Source organism: Camelus dromedarius, chromosome 11 (genome assembly GCF_036321535.1).
Source record: "Camelus dromedarius isolate mCamDro1 chromosome 11, mCamDro1.pat, whole genome shotgun sequence".
Taxonomy (NCBI): domain Eukaryota; kingdom Metazoa; phylum Chordata; class Mammalia; order Artiodactyla; family Camelidae; genus Camelus; species Camelus dromedarius.
Window position 1 is genome coordinate 34,067,736 of NC_087446.1, and position 20,339 is coordinate 34,088,074.

General features: G+C 39.3%; 1 protein-coding gene across 9 annotated transcripts in view; it reads right to left on the bottom strand.

The window, feature by feature from the left end:
- ANKS1B (ankyrin repeat and sterile alpha motif domain containing 1B) overlaps positions 1–20,339 on the bottom strand; it is an 857,966-nt gene that overhangs the window by 333,000 nt on the left and 504,627 nt on the right. The gene's annotated exons all lie outside the window — the stretch shown is intronic.

The window sequence follows — 20,339 nt, forward strand, 5'->3', positions numbered from 1 at the left end:
TCCTAATTTCTAGCTTAAACTTTTCATTAGATACAGACCATTTCTCCCTCTCATCACCTTCTGAGACTGTAAATTATCCTGTTTCTTCATTTATAATGGGAGCATATTTATTTTCTCTGATGATGGATCCCCCCTGAGCCTTCCTTTTTCTTAGCTACCTACAGAAAGTTAACTTCCTCAGTGGCAAATTAAGGACAGATTCCAAGCAGCCTGGGAACCAGGCTCTGTCACCACGGGGGGCCGCCCACTCAGCCTCCTTCTGTTCAACCATCCGAAAGATGCAGCTGCGAAGCCAGCCTGGCACTGAGCTGCTCTCCCCCTGCCTTCTCTTCCTCTCATGGAGGGAGTGGGGAAGTCCCTTTCTCCAGCAGGAACTGGTTGGGTTTGGATCCTGAGTTCTCTAGACTCTCCTCTCCTCTTCCTCCCCCACCCCAGCCACCTACCATCTCCCTCCCTCTTCCCTCCCACACCCAGGCCAGCAGTGACTGCGCTCCAGGACACCCCCTCCTTCCAGAACTGCCTCTCGGTTTCCATAGCAACAGAACATGTTGGTGGGAAGCAAAAATGCTGAACTACAACTAGTGTTGGGGCTTCGAGGAGGAGGTGAAATGTGGGCCTCTCTGGAGGCTGTGGAATGAGGCAACTGGGTGGGGGGGCACCCCAGTGAAAACTGGGGAGAAGGCAGTGGGGTGAGGAGCCCTAGAAGACAGAAGAATAGGGAGGCTCAAGGGGAAGGGACACTGGCAACCAGAAATAATCACTTTCGTTAAAAAATTTAACTAGGAGAAAAAATAGGAAGAGAGATTTAGGAAAAGTAATGCAAAATTATATACATATAAATGTATAAAACATACAGTGACTGTTTGAGCGGTGAAGTTAGGTATAAAACCAGGAATAGGTGATTTTATTTTAAAGGTGAGTGGGAAAAAGAAATAACGTAGTGGCAGAAAAGGGGGACGTTAAAGCTTAAAAATAATAACATGTGAAAAATAAAAGTAATGATAATGTTCCTGGGCTGGAAAACTGGCGCCTCGACATATTAGTCACCTGTTACTTATCTTCTCTGAGCTTGAGTCTGCTCCTGTATTTGGTCTTCGACCAAAATAGAATTATGATTATCTACCTCAAAAAGTTGGTGTGGGGGTCTTATTTTTTAAACCATTGAGGTTGAGGAACGGCAATTCAGAGGACTTGGGGCTGGAAATTCAAGCTAAAATTCCTTGAAAACTGCACATTGTTATGTTTTCTCTGTATATGTATTTCAATTTTCCATATCTTTTAAGTAGATGCTATGATGATAATATGCACCTGAGTACACGGGGTCAGAGCACTATTTAGTCATAGCTCTTCCATCACAAAAGTGGGAACTACCCCATTCCTTCAAATATCTTCTCTGTCTGTCTTTTTTTTGGGTGGGTAGTTAGGTTTATTTATTTTATTTTTTGGAGGTGGTACTGGGGATTGAACCTAGGACCCTGTGCATGCTAAGCATGTGCTCTACCACTTGAGCTATACCCACCCCCCCGTCTGCTTTTAACAAAGCCTTCTATGCTATTTATTCATTTCCTCTCCTACACAGTCACAGTACCATTGGCCTCATAACCTCTCATTTCTCTTGTTTCCCCTTAGTTCAAGAGGTTGCTGCAAAAATAATATTCCATGTCCACAAAATGTTTATTAATCTGTCAATACTTTTTGAGTGAATGTCTGTCATTACTCCCTTCAAGACTCCAAGGCAAGAACAACTAGAAAAGCTGTGGCTTGATGAGAGATGCCTAAAAGTCGATTTACTCCAGGCTGTCTGTGCTATCTTAGAAGAAGGATTGCAAGTTGCTGCAGAGACTCAGCTTTGCCATGCCTCCCTCCTGATGTTGGGACAATAATAGCAAAGATGATGAGTGACACTGGGGCTTGCTGTTCCAAGTGCTTTATGTAGATGGACTGATAACCCTCATCTCAGCCCCGTGGGATCAGTGGGCAGTTATCATTGTGTGTGTTTCCACATGTGGAAACTGAAGCACAGAGATAATAAAAAATTTACTCAAAGTAAGAAAGCTCGTAAGTCTCAGGGCTGGGATTTGAATCAAGGAAAAGTCTATCCTTTTAATCACTACATTGTGGCATGGAAGTAAATTTTATGGAGGAAATATCTTTATGGAAGAAATATCTGGGCTCCTGTAGGAACTGTGGCTTGATGCTATTCCTACTGCTTTTTAGAGACAACTGTTCTTTCCTTACTTGGTATCATTTAATGAATAAAGTAGGAATGCGTGGCTATGACCCTGGCTTCCATTTTAAGAGGTGTACTGAGGCCACTGGTTTATAGTTTTTCCTCTTAGATCCCAGTGAAAATCTGGAAAAGGAATAAAAATGTCATGATCTTCCAACAATGAAGATAACTGGAGAAATGATCTATGAATATGAGAGATCTCAAAAGGCTCTGGAAGTCAGAAGGAGCATGGAAAAGTACCAGAAGGTGCAGGGAGGAAGAGACTGAGAACTGGACAGAAAGTGGGGATGAACTGAAGGTCTACGTATGGAACAGCTGTCTTCTCCTACCCCAATGCACATTTTCTCTTTCTGTCTTACCTACACACGTGCACACATGCACACACACACACATCAGGCATTTATCTCTCTGTTGAGGCCAGAAAGAAAATAGTCACCTATTTTCTTAAGGCATCTAAAAAATCCTTCTGGGGAGAACTAGAGAAGTTAGTGTGGTGGCACTGGGATATCCTGCTTATTATAGGGACACCCTCCTCACTACAAAGTGAGGCCTGAAAGTCAAAAGAATGTGCCTGTGTACAGAGAGCTTCCAGTGAGCCTTTCCATTGCCTCTTCCTGAAATGTGAATGGAAAACCCCAGACTACTAGTCACTGACAGACAGCATGACTGAGAAATATCAAGTTAAAAACAAGCATGATAGAAAAACTAACTCTAGAGATAGTTCCAAGAAGAAAATCTCAAAGTAAAAACAACTAACCTCTAACTTGTATCATCCCTTGACAGGCCCAAAACAATGTCACATGTAAGGAAAAAGAAAAAGGTGCCATGAAAAAGGAATAGAGAAGAAGAAAGGGCTTTGGAAAGTTGAACACATCATTTCTAAAAGTTAAAAAAAAAATCAATGTAAAGATTGAACTCAATCACTTAGAGTATAAGATAAAAATAGAAAGAGGTGGTAAATGTGAGAGAAAGGATGAGACGTTGAGAAACGCTTGAGGAAATCCAGTATCTGGCTAAGAGGAGTTTACAGAAAGGCAACAGAGAAGATGAAGGGATAGGAACGATCAAAGAGATAATGGAAGAGGATGTCCCAGAATGTATTTTTATATTTGAAGTGCCTAAAAAGTGTGGAACAGATGAAAAAGACACCCACTTAGTCATGTGTTAGTGACACATCAGGACACCAAGGTTTAAAAGAAGATCCTGAAAACTTCCAGAGAGGAAAAAAGGTCATCTGCAAAGGAACCAAATCAGACCTCTCCAGAACCACATTGAATGCTACACAACAAAGCAGACATTACTGCCAAGATCTGAGAAAGACCATATTCAGCCTGGAATTACGTATTTAACCCACATATTAATCAGCCCTGGGCAGAATATAGGCATTTTTTGATTCACAAGGGCTTAGAAATTCACCTCTCCTGTATTTCTCAGTTATTTCTTTTTTAAAAAGTTATTTCAGTATGTGCTCCAGCAATACGAGAAATCAAATTAAGAGAGAGGAGAACATCCAAGAAACAGTGGATTCAATTCAGGGGTGCAATGAAGAAGATCCCAGAATGGTGAATGTGAGACAGTCCCAGAGAATGAGTGCATCCTGGGACAGGAAGACTTGGGAGAGGGGTTCCTGGGGAAAAAAAAAAACTGAAAAATAGACAGTATGATGGAGACCGTGGAAAACCCAGGGACAAAATAAAGGCAGAAATGTAAGAGAAAGGAAAAGCAATCAGAAGTGATAGGGAAAAGGAAACAATTATTAGAAATAAATGAAAGATGAGTTCTAGGATATTTCTTATGTTTCTAGCTGCGGTGATGGCATGGATGGTGTGCTGTCTGGCTGTCATCACTATGCCTAAATCTAATCAGGTTGGGAGTAGGGATCCAGACACGGGGTTTTCATCCTGATAAGCATCCCCACTCCCTTGAGTGGCATGGAGGCAGAGAAATACTGGACTTCAAGTACTGCAAGTCCACTGCAAGCTTGGACAATGAGGACTTCAGCAAGGACCACCAGAGAGCATGGCGTCATCTGTTTTCCTGGCCACACTTGGGCCTCTAGTGACAATAGAAGCCAATACTGATGGCAGCGGGATTTCATGCTGGCTCTGGCGTGGAGTCAAAACTAAGTTGATTTAAAACATAAAAACGTGCTATTTCAGAGCACCTAAGTTTGTGGGCTAAGATGCAGTCTGCAAACCTACTGGGGGTAGAGGCATGTAGGAGAGAGAAGCCATGATGGTATAAATGAGCTAAATCCTCATCTTTCATATCAAGCTGTCAGTTAATGATATTTAAAGTTGATAGACCTAAGAACGTATGCATATCATATGGAGATAACCTCCCGGTGGACTAAGTACAGAAAACGTTTAAGGTATGTGCAGCTGGAGAGTGGGGTCAGGGGTGGGACTAAGAGTGACAGACATTGTTTGCATTTACATTTTAGGTGGACATTTGTTTTGATTAAAAAAAAAATATATATATATGTATTACTTCAAAATTTTTTAAAAAATGTGTATTCCCTTCTGACAGTCCTACTGTCTGAATTCCCTTGCTGCCACGTAGTTGTCTAAATTGTCCTTGTGTCTATTGTAAACCATCTTCTGGAATAGGGTGAGGTAATAAATCATTAACCAGTCATGGGCATCTACTCATCCATCTGTTAAACCTCTTCCACTTTCTCATTTCCAAGAGTGCTGTCTAGGACACAAGGGAGGAAGACCCTATTTAGAGCTGTCTTTCTCTTGGTTGTTGGGTAACAGGAAGCAGAGGAGCCTTAATTTTTAGCATCTAGACTTCGGCGCAAGACTGCTATTGAAATGGTAAACTCTGATTATAGCTTCTGAAAGTGCACTGTTTTCCCTGAGCAAGAGAACAGTCTTCTGAATTAGTATCCATACAATGCTTTTCAATGGGATCACTGACACCAGAAGCGGCCACTGATGCCAATGTAATTACCATCCCTGGGCTTGGCCTTGCCAGGCAGCACAGATAATCGCCCACAACTACGGGCTGATGATTAGCCAGTCAGTCAACTGGAGCTGAATGCTCACTTCTGTAGGGGTGACAAGGGAGGAGAAGACCCTGCAGTGATCTTTCCTCAAGGCACTCCAAACAAAAAGGGACTGAGGGTGCAGCGGGGGAAGGACAGCAGATATTCACACGTACCCAAAGACACAAGTAAATAAACATATCATTCTCAGTTACACAGAGAGGGCCCTGTACATCCAAGTTGGAGTGGAATAAAAATAGTCTCTTCCCCGTCTGGTCCATGCTGACCTCTCTGGTTTTATGTTTTATGTCTTTCTGTTTTTGCTCCTAGCACCCCAACTGGACCCAAACTACTAGATATCTCCCTATGTGCCTCCATGCTAATTACATGCTGTTTCATTTGCCTGAAAGGCTGCTCTATTACTCAGCCTTTGCCAGGCTGTGAATTTTCCTAATCCATTATGAGGTAGTATAAGCTTGATCTCTTCTATGGTGCCTTTACTGAGTCACTCATTTTGAGGGCCTCCACTCTACTCTGAATTAAACTTCCAATCAGTTATAGTGCTAAAGGAATTTGTCTGTTTTCATGTTTGTCTCCAGTAGGTTGTAAGCTTCATGAGAGGAGTGACTAAGTATATTATTCATATCAAAAAATTAAAATAGTTGATATATGTAAAACACTTAGAATAGTTCCTGGAATATGAGCATTAAATAAGTATTTAAAATTTTATCATCATCATCATCATCATCATCATAAACCTTTGTATTTAAGAGCCCTAGCATTACATCTGGCACATGGAAGTGGCAGCTAAGCAAATGTATCCTCCTTTGAATTCTTGGAACATTTCAAATAAGCTAAGTTTTAGAAATGAGGAGGTTGACAGGTGTTTTTGGCAGTGGTCATGATTCCAAAGTGAAAGTGAGGATGATTTCTTTAGATATTTGAAGGAGCAAAGGATCTAACAGGTGAAAAATCTGGTTTTAGAGGGTATGGGGCTATTCTGGATGATATGAAACTACTGAAAAACATTTGCTATTGGCTTTGAGACAGTATACTTGCCCTCAGAAAAATGGGCTCATTTGGAGACACACCTACTGTAACTCAAGTGACTTTGTTTCCTCCAGCATTATCTGGAAATAGAAGGCAAATCAGTCAGACAGATGTTGCCATGCTCATGCTCCCTTGCTATCTGTACGTGTGATGTGCACATGTGAGTTGCCATCTGGGCGAGCCTATCTGGGTACAGCGATGGATCATTAAGCTGTCTTACCATATGGGGCATGTGTAGCATCTGAACCACGATTTCACAAGGTAGGTAATGCTTTCATTCAGAGGCATTACACGATCCCCAGGATTGTTGCCAGATCAGCATCTCTTTTGTTCTATACACACTATACACATTTTGCTACCTCACCATCTTTGTTCATGATTCCATTCAATCTTATATCATTGGTCCCATTTTCACTGTTTACATGAATCCGACCTAAGCCCACTTTCTCCAGAGAGTCTTCCCTAATCACTCCAGCTCATCGAAATCTCTTCCTTCTCAGGACTGGGAGAAATTCATAGAATTCTAACACTCATTTCTCCCACAGTTACATTCTATGCTGTGAAAAAATTTACAGTTGTCCTTTATCGCTATTTGAATTGCTATTTAGCTGTTAAGTATGCTAGTTGTAGCTCCCTGAGCAGAGAAGCAGTATCTTTAACAGAAGCCTAGTATGCCTCTCTGTAGTCTCTGTTACAATTAGCACAGTTTGATGAATACAGTAGGTACTCAATAGGTGCTTCCTCTGGAATGAATGGATAAATCTCCCAGGAGTCCATTCAAAGAGGTTTTCCTAGGATCCCCTTCACAAATGTTCATCTACTTCCCATTCTAGACCGTCAACACATGTTAGAGGGTAAAAGATGCAGATCTGAAATCCATAAATTTATACTGTAAATGCCAAAGTCTTCATAGTCTGAGTTGGTTAATATACTTCACAGTATTTGCTAATATACTTTATAGTCTGAGTGCAAGTTTAGGGTAGTTATCCTTGAGAACAAAGCTACTAAACTCTAGAGTATTCAAATGTTCTCATAAAAAATATCACAATTTGATCAACCATAATTAAGGAAACTTTATTGTTGTGAGCAGGTGGGTGTCCTTGAGTATGTTTCTTAGGGATAGCACTAAATTCAACCTAGTTTCTTGGAAGTCCCACATCACTCTGCCATCAGTGCACACTACTGCATGCACTTTAAGCCTGAAAGGTTTAGTTCTTTGACGGTATGTGCGGTCGATTGATCAAGGTCTGTGATGAGTAAGTGTGAATTACAGTGATATAACTTTCCAAAATCCTTATGAGTTATTTGACATGAGGTCACTGAGATAGGTGGGTTATGGGTATTTTGGTGTTCCTAGCATAATTCATAGAAGCATTTCCTTTCTATCTAGTGTATTAGGAGGGCAAGAGCAATGAAGCCTTGTGGCAATTTCTGTGTATCACTGCGCTGCCAGTAATTCCAAAGTGGCTTGCCAGCTAAGTGGAACAGGCACTCTTGTCACCATCATGATTCTTTGCCTACTGAAAGCACACTGCTAGCCTTAATCTACTTGTCACCACAACCTTGTGAAACAGCAGTGCTATCTCTTATTTGCACTTGGGAAACTGATGCTCATGGCAGTTAAGTGACCAGCCCATGGTCTCAACAGCAAGTAGGAGAAGGAATCAAACTATGAAAGCAATCCTGTGCCTTAGAGTACAACTGTTTTTCTAATTCCTATTGAGTGTAATGATTACAAATCTCAAGTAAGTCCTGGAATTTTTACTCTGTTTTCCTTGTAAATTTTCTTTCCCACTTTCTGAAATTACTCTTTAAGTTCTTCACTATCTTCAAATCTTCCACATCACTGTCTCATAATTTCCTAGAAAACAGAAACCCCTGAAGGAAACATACCTTAATATAGTCTCATCATCCTATATACAAATCATTACAGCACCCATTCTCTCTGTCTTCCCTCCTGTTACGATAGGTATGACCCCATCAAAGACAATTCTTCCACTTGTCTCTGCTTCCCACCCTGCTCTCACTTTCATTCATTCAGTCAATCCCTTTCTTCTCCAATACCAAGAGCTCCCTTTCTACCTGACCATTCCTTTTAGTAGCTAAACATGACTCCAGTCTCTCCTGTTTAGAAAATCCTCCCTTTGACACTCAAATCACTCTTTAGCCACTTGCTTATTTCTGTGTTTTCATTCTCAGCAAAACTTCTTTCAAGAGTTGTCTACTCTACTACTTTAATCCAATGGAGTATGGTCTCTGTTCCTCTTACTCCATGGAACATGCTCTTGTCAAGTTCTCAGTGGCCTCTGCGTTACCTCTCTAGACTCATTTCACTTGATTGCTCATCATTATTCTATCCAGCTTTCTTGTGGGACAAGTTTGGGGGGAAAGATCATTCCACTTTTAGATTTCACTTTGAGGGGTTAATACAATATAAGAAAGTAGAAAACTTTTGCATTTGTTAGTATAAATGAAGTCACCTAGGGTGAATGTGTGGAGGGAGAAGAGAAGAGGGAAAGGGTTGAACCCTAGGGAACAGGCAGAGGCAGGAGGTCTATAAAGGAGCTGGAGGAGGGGTGGCTGCCGGGGTGGGAGATGTCAAGGATATAAACACCAAGGAGGGAAAGAGTGGTTAGCAGAAACAAAGGCCACAGAAAGATGGAGTAAATAAGGCCTGGAAAGAGTGTATTGTATTTGGCAATTAGCAGTTTGGTTCATTAGTCACCATTAAAAAATCATTTCAGGATGCTGACAGAGGCTAATTGTATTGAGGCCTGATTATACTGAGTAGAAGAGCAAGCCAGGAAGTGCAGACATTTCTTACGAGAAGAGTGGCTGTGAGGGGAAGAAGAGTGAGCAGGGAAAGTTTTGGAAAAAAAATGAGGTTATATCTGAGCTTGTTCAGAGACTGCAAAGAAGAAGGCTTACCTAATGTCACACCATCTATGCTAGAACTGAAAGTAGAATTTGTCTCCCGCATTAGATGAGATAATATATAGGTAAGAGTTTTGAAGACAATGAAGAGCAATGAGCATTTAATATGGTATTTTCATTTCTGCCGTGTCATAATTACTTGCCAGGAATTAAGTGGAGTACATTTTTTTTCCCTATATGACATACCCTTCATCCCATTTCCTGCCAAAAGAATCTCACTGTTACTCATTCAGCAGTTTTAAAATGATGGAATTGGTGTAAATGGCCTTTTGTGTGTTTCTTTTTGGAAGAGTGAGGGATTTCTGGGTAGATTCTGACCAGCCTGCACGTTTTTGTTCGCCTGTTCTGAGCTAACAGGCAACTGGGTGGGTTATATAGCTACACAGGCCTGACGAACACCAGATGCTCCACTCCTTCTTCAAAGGGTTACTTCTTTCTGACAGAACAATGAGTAATTAACTCCTGTTGAATAAAACCTTGAGCTACTTTAGATTCTAGGTCTCCTAATTCCAAGAACTCCTTCAAAACTCTGGAAGGGCAAATCTTATTCTTCCTGCCAGCCATCTAAACAGACATTGGCTTATAAACCCAAGATGTCCCACAATACTTTAGATAGGAATCCTAATCATCTTTGCTCAGTTTGACAGAAGGTAAAAGTTTAACCATCTGAAATTTAATTCTGTGGACTCAAGGGGAAGAAATCAATGACCTGCTATTCAGAAGCCTATATTAATAATTCATTGCATTTTTCTCTCCTTCTAATATGCTTCTATAATTTATAAGTAGAGTCATAAGGGCTCTTGTTTCTCAGTACTCTTTTAGATCATATGCTCTTAAATGAATGGATAGTTCCCACTGTCTATGATGTGCATGGTACACACAGACCAGATTAGGAAGTCTGAGATGCAGTCAGGGGCCTGTGAGCAATGACCTGTAAGACACTGTTTCTATGTCTCTCTAGCTTGAGTTTTCTTGTGGGTAAAAATTTGTAGCTGCTCATAATGGTAACTCATTACATCTTAGAAAGACTTAGATTCAAGGGCAAATCATGTCTTCCATGAACATTGTTCCTGTTTAATGCAGTGTTTCCTGCATGCGTGGAATGACCCCCATCCAGAAGATCTCATGGTCTGAGGACAGACCTGACCTGGAGGTGCACCTGTATTTTTGTAACCCTGTGTGTGGTGGGAAGTTTCCTTAGTCTGGACTACCTATTCTCTGCATGAGGCAAGTTTTTTCTTCTCTCTTTCCTCTCTTCTTGGTTCTCCTCTGAATCATTATCCCCTCCAAGAACAAGAAATGCTTATGCTACTTTTATTCGTCCAGAACCATAACTTTCTCACTTGCCCACAGATGTTGCACAGCCACTCTTATTGAAAATCTTTTCCCTTTGGACTCAGACTGACCTGGGTTTGAATCTTGAGTGCTTTGGGACAGATAATTATCTCTTAATAACTAAATTTTGTCATTTGTAAAACTGGAATAATACTACATACTTTGTAACATTTGTGGGAGAGGGAGAGTCTGTAAAAAAAAGTATATAATAAGCTCTTGATAAATAGTAGTTATATTATTAAATTGGTTATATTTTATTTCCTTCCTAAAAAACACTACTTATTTAAGTCACTGATTCCTTTGGGATGTCTCTATCAGATAGTTATCAACTATAAGGATGGCAAACAAATGAACATTTCTTGTAAATGTGATTTATTTAGGGGCCAGCAAACTCTGCAAAGTAAAATGGAAATAATGTAGGACTAGAGAGGTAGGAAGTTCTCAGTTCTGGCCTTGCTGGTTCTCACCTTAAGTAGCAGTGTGTCCTTGTATATGATTATCCATCATGCAAAACTATAAATTGTCAGGAAGATTGCATTTATCATCAATGAATAGAGTAACATCAGATCCTTTAGACATTTTAAATTTCATATAAACCTCTAGTAGATAGGTTTTGATTCAATTAAGCAAGTATTTATTGAGGGACTGTTATGGATTGTGATTGGCAATGTGCAGGATAATAAACAAAGGATGCATATGCATGCATTCTTATTGAGGACTGCTATTACTGGACAGTGTCCCTCCCTCAAATTCATATGTTGAAGTTATAATCTCCCAGTACCTCAGAATGTGACTTTACCTGAAGACAAGGCGTCTAGAGATAGTTAAATCAAAATTAGGTCGTTAGGGTAGACTAATCCAATATGACTGGTGTCCTTTCTAAGAAGAGGAAATTTGGACACAGATATGCACAGATGGAAGACAATGTGAAAACATGGGGGGAAAAAACCTCTAAGTCAAGGAGAGAGGCCTATAACAGATTCTCCTGAAAGCTCTCGGAGGAACTGACTCTGCTGATACCTGCTGACATCTTGGACCTCCAGCATCCAGAACTGTGAGACAACTTGTGTCACAGTTTGCGACGCTTTGTTAGGGCAGCCCCAGTACATTCATATGAGGACCAATTATGTGCTAGTGACCAGGAAAGTAACACTGAAACAGACAGCATCTTTACTCTCAGGGAAGAAAGAAGTAAAGAAGCAGCTAATTCAGCCCTGGATGATAAGCCTGCTCTACCAGAGGTCTGAGCAGGGTGCCATGAGAGGCCACTGAAGAATAGCTGAGCAATACCAAAGAATTTGTTTGAAAGGGTCCCCAGAAGGAAACTGTAAGACAGTTTTTAAAGAAAGAGTGAGCCAGGCTCAGAAGGAGTGCAAGAAGGTATTGTTCCGGGCAGAGAACAGTGTGCATAAGATGCAGAGTGTGCAAAGGCAAGGACTCGTAAGCTAGTGTGGCACAAGTGTAAGACTATACTAATTCAACATGGCCAGAGCCTGAGACGGGGAAAGATGAAGCTGAAGAGGTGAGCAGGGCAGAGGAAGTCTCCACAGAGCAGATGGAGGGACCAGGGCTTTAGGGAATGAGTCTTCCTTGAATAGGCAATTGGGAGGAGATAGGCTATGTTAGGTAGGAGGAAAATCATGAAAAAAAAATGGAGGTATGTATTTGTTTGGCAGTGACGTTTCGGTCTTGGTAAAGCAGAAGTCCTCTTGAGAAGTAGTGGGGAGGAGGTGGAGAGATAAGAAGAAGTTAGATAAAGAGGTCCCTCAAAGGAGCAGAAGTCCAACAAGCTGGGAGGGCTTGAAGGGCAGGTCAGTGTCCTGTTCAGTGTATGCAATCTAACAGGGGCTTTAGATACATTTGTTGAATGAATGAAGGGAGGAATGATGAAATAGTGTGGTTTGAAGTGAATTGAGCAGGGACTTTTAGGTCCAAGCAGTTTGGTTTTGAAACCTAGATGCTGGCTGGACAATTTTTAAAACTTTATCTTCATTAATAGTATGGGGATACTAATAATTACTGATAGTGATATGGTGAGATATACATGGGATAATTTATATGAAACTAAATAACTAAGTAAAACTTAAAAGTGCCATCCAATCAATATTTATTGAGAAGCTACTGTATACCAGGCATTGTGCTAGGCTTTAGGAATACAAAGATAAATAAGACTCACTCTCTGCCTCTAGGGATCTCACTTTCTGGGGTGGGAGGCAGATATCTGAACAGATAACATAATTGCAATGCAATCTAATGAGGCCTAGCATAGGACTAAGAAAAGGATGCCAGAGGTGCACAGAGAAGGGGCGGTTATGACAGAAAGGCATTGGGGAATACTTTCTGGAGGAAGTGATGCTTAGGCTCAATCATGAACAATGCTGCACAATGAGGTGAAGAAGAAAGAGAAAGGAATTCCAAACAGAGGGAATAACAGGCTTCCTCTGCAGATGTGTTTTTCTAGCTCCTATGCCTGTGCAGTTCCCTTGCTGAAAATATACTCCAGTCTGATTGGTTAGAGCAAAAACACCCTCTTGGCTCTTGTCAGACTCCTGAAGGCTGGATCTCGCTCTGAATATCCTCAGCTATTGGCCGGGTTCTTCTGAAACCAAAACAGACCTTCAGGAATCTTGCTGGAGCCATCTGCCTGATTCCTGACTCCCCTTTTCTTTCCTTTTCTCCTTTCTTCCTTTCCTTCCTCCTTCCTCGTTTCATCAAACATTTATTGTGTCTACACATTTAAGCCAAGGGCTATCCCTGGAGACACAGAGGATCAAAGCATACTGCTAACTCTCAGGGAGTTCAAACTCAAGTGCAAGGACGGCAAATGATGGCCCATTGACAAGATCTGCCTGTTTTTTGTAAATAAAGTTTTATTTGAATACAGCCAGGCCCATTTATTTATGTCTTATCTATGACCACTTTCATGATAAACAGCAGAATAGAATAGTTGTGACAGAGATCATACAGCTTTCAAAATCTAAAACATTTACTATCTGGCCCTTTACAAGACAAGTTTGCTGACCCCTGTTCTAGTGTTTGTGTGTGGCAGAGCTGGTGAGTTTAGGTGGGCAAGTAAATAGGCAATACAGCCCAAGAAGACAAGGGGTAAGAAAGGGAACTACAGAAGAAGGGTTCCTGGCCATACCTGTAGAGACAGGGAAGAAGTGACAGCTGAAAGAAGGGACAACCAGGCTAAGAACTAAAGGATAAAAAGGAGTTAAGAGGGGAAGGAAGGTAATTTTCAGCAGAGACAGCAGCATGTGCAAAGGCCAGGCAATGACAGAAAAATACACAGTTCTAGAGAATGGTAAAGAGAGGAATGGTAACAGATGAAGCTGGAAAATAAGTTGGATTTGGCAGGTCATAAAAGATCCTGAATATGAAAGCCATATGAAGGATTTTGTAAATATAATCTCCCATAGGTAACTGAGAATCATTGAAAGGTTTTAAGCAGAGGCATGCTAAAGCAAATGTGTGCTTTAGAAAGATCACTTTGGAGCAATTATTCTACAGTAATACTTAATATTTGTTGGATATTTATTCGATACTAGGTCTGTGCTAAATGTCTGGTATACATATATGTGTTTGGAAATGTTTATTGAGTAGCTGGATAGCACTGGGCACCAGGAAGAAAGAGACGAAGAGTAGGGACAGATGTGGATCTGAGAAGTAATGGTTTCTCTAGTGGATGGACAAGTTGAGCACTGCCCGCCTTCAAAAGGAGGAGGATTAGGAAAATAGGAGTGATTGGAAAGGGCATGTAATGTCACAGACCCCAAATAAATTTCAGTAAGGGAATAAATACCAATAAGGAGTAGATAGTAAAAATCAGATGTTGTAAAGAGGCCAAAGAGAAATAAAATGAAAAAAAGAGGGGGTGGTGGGATTTGGCAAGAAGCAGCTCACAGCTGACTTAAAAGAGGACAATTTTAGCTGAAGAGTTGGGAAGCAGGCTGGATTATAGGGGTCAAGGAGGTGACTGGAGATGAGAAAACAGAGGCCATCACCACTGAACATTAGTTTGAGAGATCTGTCTATTTAAAGAAGTAAAGAAATGTAATTGTGGCCGGATTTCTTAAAATTAGTCTGTCATTCAGCAGTTTTAGTAAGTTTTTGGATTCACGAAGTAAATTCCTCATCCCAAAGTCCGGGTCATTTGAAGCAATACTGGAGACCAAATTATGCAAATATGCTGCATGACTAAATTAAAGGCCATTTCATGTGAGCATTAGTTAGGAATGGGAGTTGTAGTACTGAATTATTAGAAAATGAGGCAGCATATTTTAATGCTTAAGTATGCAATCAGAGTACCTTCTGGGTGGGAGAAAAGGCTCTTTTCTTGTTAGTGTCACCGAATTAGAATGGCGGCTACTGTTTTTTCTGAAGGCCATCCTTCTCAAATGACCATCCCTGCACATGCCCTCGTTTCTGACTTTCTGCTGCACAAGCAAGCAGAGTCCTTCCGAGGCTAATGAGATCTACAAGAACAATTAATAGCTGTGCCAGCACCACTATTGTACCCTGCATCTTTAAAGAGCTCAAAATATTAAATAACAAGCCCAAAGAACATTTCTCCCGGATCTTTCATTAGATTGATTTTACAGGTGAGTAAACCGAATCATACAGAAATGAGACAGTGGAAATGAGAAATCTTACTTTAGTTCTCTCTCTCTCTCGTATCACTGTGAGGCTACTGCCTATTATATTTGTAATTAAGCTGTTGTCCAAATAAAGAATAACTCCCTCCTGGCTTTGACTTTTGGTTACCAACAGATCTTAAATGCTTATAGTTGAAAAAAAACTTTTTTATTCTTTGCAAAAGTGGGTGTATAACTACTGGCTTAAATGAGTTTGGAAAATTAAAGCTGCACTTCTGATATGAAGCCACCCACTCAATTCAGAGCCTAGCCTGTTTCAGAAACAGGAAGCCGTAGGGAGTGTGGCAGGTATATTTCTTTTATACCTTTAAATCTCAGTACCTTTATAACATTTTCTTAAGCAATGTTTGAAACAGGAAATCATCACGGAGGTTATTAGTCTTACCCTTTAGAGACAATTTATTTTTCTGCTTCACAAATTTAACTTCTTACTTGGATCATGATATGCTGCTAAGATACTTAAAAGGTCATTTTATCAGGTCAACCGCAAATGGTGCTCGTATTACAGAAAAGTTATATAAGAGCAGAAAAGAGAAGTCTATTAGCATGTAAAATATACCACAAAAATGAAAAAAAGTTTTAATTAAATACTTATAAGATCAATCTTGATCAGATCTTTAGCTCAGTGGATGACTTCCAAGGACTCTGTGACTCCACTTCAGTATCTAACAGGCAGTACTCGCTTTGACCTTCAGTTCTTTATGAAGGCTATCTACCGAAGTGTACAGAATGCCAGTTCACATAGGGCTCCTGATATTATTTTTATATCTTACTCTGTAAAGGCTGTATTTTGAATATTTTAATAGTGGTTAAAGCATCCCAGGCCAACCTCAATAGCAATTACTTGAAACATAGGAGATGTTTAAAAAATGAGTTGGTATAATTTTATTCTTCCCCCTTTTTAATTAGAGGTGACAAACATGATTGTTAGCTAGTTATCATGGTGAAGATATGGGTCAGTCTTCCAAGTAATATAAACTTCTTAATACAGTCTTTGGACTATAAATCATAACACAGCCAGTGTTTTGATGTTATCAGTACTTTTATCTTCTTTTATTCCATGCGATGTTAGATTTTTACCTCTTCCATTACCTACTGCAATTTGTTGCTAAAAAAACAATTGCTAGTAAGTAATATGTTGAAGAATGGTGATTATATGGAAAGATGAGGGGCAAGACCCTCGTGACATAGGGTGTGTATACACGTGTGTGAGCATATGAAGCAATGTATGCACAATGTCCATGCAAATAATATGATAGTTCTGAGAGCAATACTGTAACCTGCCTGAGGTCAAAGATCATGTATCATTTACTGCTACATCGCTAGGAATTAAGACTGTCCCTAGCCCACAAAAAATATTTATGGAGTATTTATTGCGTGAATGAATGAAGGGTACTAATGCTCTATGTTTCCACTGGTAAAACAAGGCTTCCAGTTTAAAAATGAGGCTGGAGGTCCATCTACACCATTCTGCTGTGCATCCAGTTTTTATGGGGAGATTTCTGGGTACACAACATTATGCTAGGAGTGTGAGAAAGGAAAGGAAATTGAATCCGCAGAACTTGGATCTGAATAGCTTCCAGTTTTGGGGAGATGATATATATACAAGTGAAAACTTAACTCCTAATTCTAGAGAGTGAATAATGGCATGCCAAATGTAATTTTTCATGCTGAATACAACCAATACATGAGTTCAGAGAAAAGAGAGGCTGCTAAGGACTGGAATCCTCAAGCAAAGCTACAAAAACAAGGCAGGAACTGAGTTAGACTTTTGAGGATAAAAGACAGAGAGAAAGGAAAGGAAATAGCTGCGGAGGCTGAGGCAGAGTACATATGAGCCGTCATCACGACAAGGATAGGTAGTTTGAGACTTAAATTTTGGGAAGCAGTCATCAGGCTAGGAAAAGAGATGATGGTAGAAACATATATAATAAGGAAGTAAACAGCATGTGCATTTTGTAGAGTAATCACTTCACACCTAAACTCCTTGATGAAAAGAAATGTAATGTCGAAACTTAGACACATTTTGTGTGTTACAAAGTTGGGGAAAATGGGTGGGATGTCAGAGGACTATGGCAGTATTCCCCAAGGCCAGTGAGTACAGGCAGACGTGCCTAATTGGAAGGGAGCTGATGATGTATGACTTCAGAGAGAGCAGGTAGAGTGGGGCTCGGATAAGTCTTCAGACAAAGGGTTCTGTGTTGAAGGAACTTCTGGTTGCAACATGGATCTGACTTTTCCAAAGTCTTAGGTGACCCCATGTACTTTTGCAGCTATTCTTTGTACCAATTTCCATTTATTTTTTATTTTTTAAGAATACATAAGGGTCAATACTGTGCGCACAACTATTCTGCAAACCAGAACCAAATACACAAAGGAAAAGTTTGGAATTTTGACTTTCAGCTATTGAAAAATAAAATTTGACACATCAATAAAATCAAGGATAAGTTTTAAGAGCCCAAAGAAGCAATGATTGATAAATATTTAAAAATAAATGGGGGTCCTTCTTTTCTAACCATGTTGAGGAATTGATGTAATAAATCTTTATTAAAGTTAATCATAGCCTGGTGCATAAATCATCCATATGTTGTGCTTATGTGTAAGAGCACGTAGAACAGAGTTAACAAAATTTTTTTCTTAAAGCTTTCAATAAATACTTTGCAAGTTACTTATATGGACCCTTTGAAACTCACATTTGTTAATGGAATACTGATTAAATGAAAAATTGACTCGAGAATGTTTCCTAAATAAAGTATGTCTATGCATGGATGTACTATGATTTTCAACCAACATTAATTATATCCTTTTGCAGTCTCTACTGTCTTGTTCTAAAAAGCTAATAAGACCTGCACTACATCATAGTTAATAGGAGTGTGGTGCTTGTTGCTTAGGCAACAGGATGAATAAACGCAGGTCAGAATGTGCTTCAAGAAAAACAAAAGCTAGAATATGATACTGAGTGAAGACCAAGCGGGTCTAACAGATTTTTCACCACATTAATGAAATATTTCTTAAAGTTGGCTGATCATATTAGGGTACTTTAACTAAGTTCATAATTAAATAAATTAGATTATGGAGATCAATAAATAATTTTTATAGAGGCAGAAATTGATTTTATGATACGAGTAGTAAATAAATGGTGTATAGCTACATGTAAAGTAATAATTGGTAACACCATTTTATGATTTGCTTCATTTTCATAATTAACTCCTCTGAATTACAATTCAAAATTTTAAAGTTAATTCTACCTCATGTAGAAAATATTTGATTGATTCATCTGAAATAACCATGTTTTCTTAATTTCTGGAAAATTATATACAATACTTGAAATTAAAAAAATTAAGACAATTATCTATGGAAAAGATCAGACCTTGGTTTTGTCACACATGTCCAGGATTTTTGCCTCCCAGATCAATTTTGGGATGCTTATACATATCTCATTCATGAATACTTTTCTACGATCTCCAAATGCTTATTTGAAACCTGTTTGATTAACCTTTGAATTGGGCTTTCAAAAAGAGATTATATTTGTTCAAAAGTATTAAACATTCAGAAGAAAATTATGCTGAATTCAAATCTTTCAAAGCAGACAAATAATCCAGAGAATCCAAATACCTACCTAACTTCTCATGGGACCAGAATAAATTTGGACAAGGGTTTGAGGAGTGGAAATGAGAAAGTCTTATTTCAAGCAAAGGTAAGGAGAGAGAATAAAGACTTATCAACATGTGCAGTAAATATAAATAACGATGAAAAGACTTTCATTCTGTTTGACAGTTCCTCTAATTCTTAGCGTCATGTTTAGTGCCCTAAGTCTGTCCTAATTCTGCTCAGTGTCCTAAGACTCACAGCAATTGAAGCAATTTCACTTTTTCTCTATTTCAATACCCACAATATCAGTCTAGTCAGTGACAGTATTCTTAGACATGAGAAAAATAACAGTGGCTTTATATCTCATTATAAAAAATAGGTTCATAAAGGATTCTATGGATAGAATTACTTATAGCTCATAAGTCTTACTACTTTATGTAGCTTTTTAGAAAAAGCTCACAGGGCACACATATTTTTGGAGAAGAAGCAGAAGTTTAACAATTAGAATAATTTTCAAATCTACAATAGTCAAGACAAGCTTGGAGAAAATAATCTCAAATGGAAATAAAAAGACATGACCAGCTCTCAGTATCGTGTTATCAATTCTGTCATTAATAAGCTTCAGGTGTTAGCCCCAGCATTTTATTTGGAAATGGCTATTGTTTCTGCAAGCCATTTATGTGCTACATGCCTATATTATATAGCTCTCTCTAAATTTAGGGATCAGTAATATTGTGTGATGGGACCTTAAAAGCAAGGAAAGGTATTGAGGACTGTGACGTAGCTTAACAAGGGAAACTGATGAGCACTGGGGGTGGTATGTAAATGATTAGAAAGCTGTATTATGGGTCTGCACATCTCCCCATCCTCCTTCCTCACCTATATTCATCACAGTGGGAAGTTGGCACACACCAGATTTAGTTTGCAGGCAGACCAGTATTCAGAAGTACACTAATGTTCCTAGTCCATCAGCCTCTCTTTCTAGATATTGACAGTTAACTGACTGAAGTGTTAGTTTTTTACCTACAGAAATAAACAATACCTCATTGCTCTTTAATCAGCACGTGAAGTAAGTGAAAGCTCTCTATAATTGACCATCTGAAGCAGTTTGCTAATGAACTAAAGGTCATCCACACAATTTAAACTGCTTATCAGACAATTATCAGGGAAAAAATGATCTTCACATGGTAAACACGACAAATTGTCTAATTAACCACTAAAATGCTGATGTTCAAATGAAATAATATGTTTTAGGAACCTAGAATTAACTGAAGAGTGCTATAATATAACTGGGTATTCCAAGATTACAAATTTATAAAAATCACACAAAGAATGACAGGGAGAATATAAATGTTAATCTTTCACTGCCTATAAATAGTACTCGCACCGGTTCATTCATATAATACACATGTATATGGATGCACATAGATCTCATTTTTCAGCAAGTGTCTATATGTACACAGTAAGTTCAGTCCTAAGGGCATCCGATTTTCTGATGCAGTTACACATATAAAACTGACCGGTTTTGGTGCAAATCAGGCTGCCTCTGAGC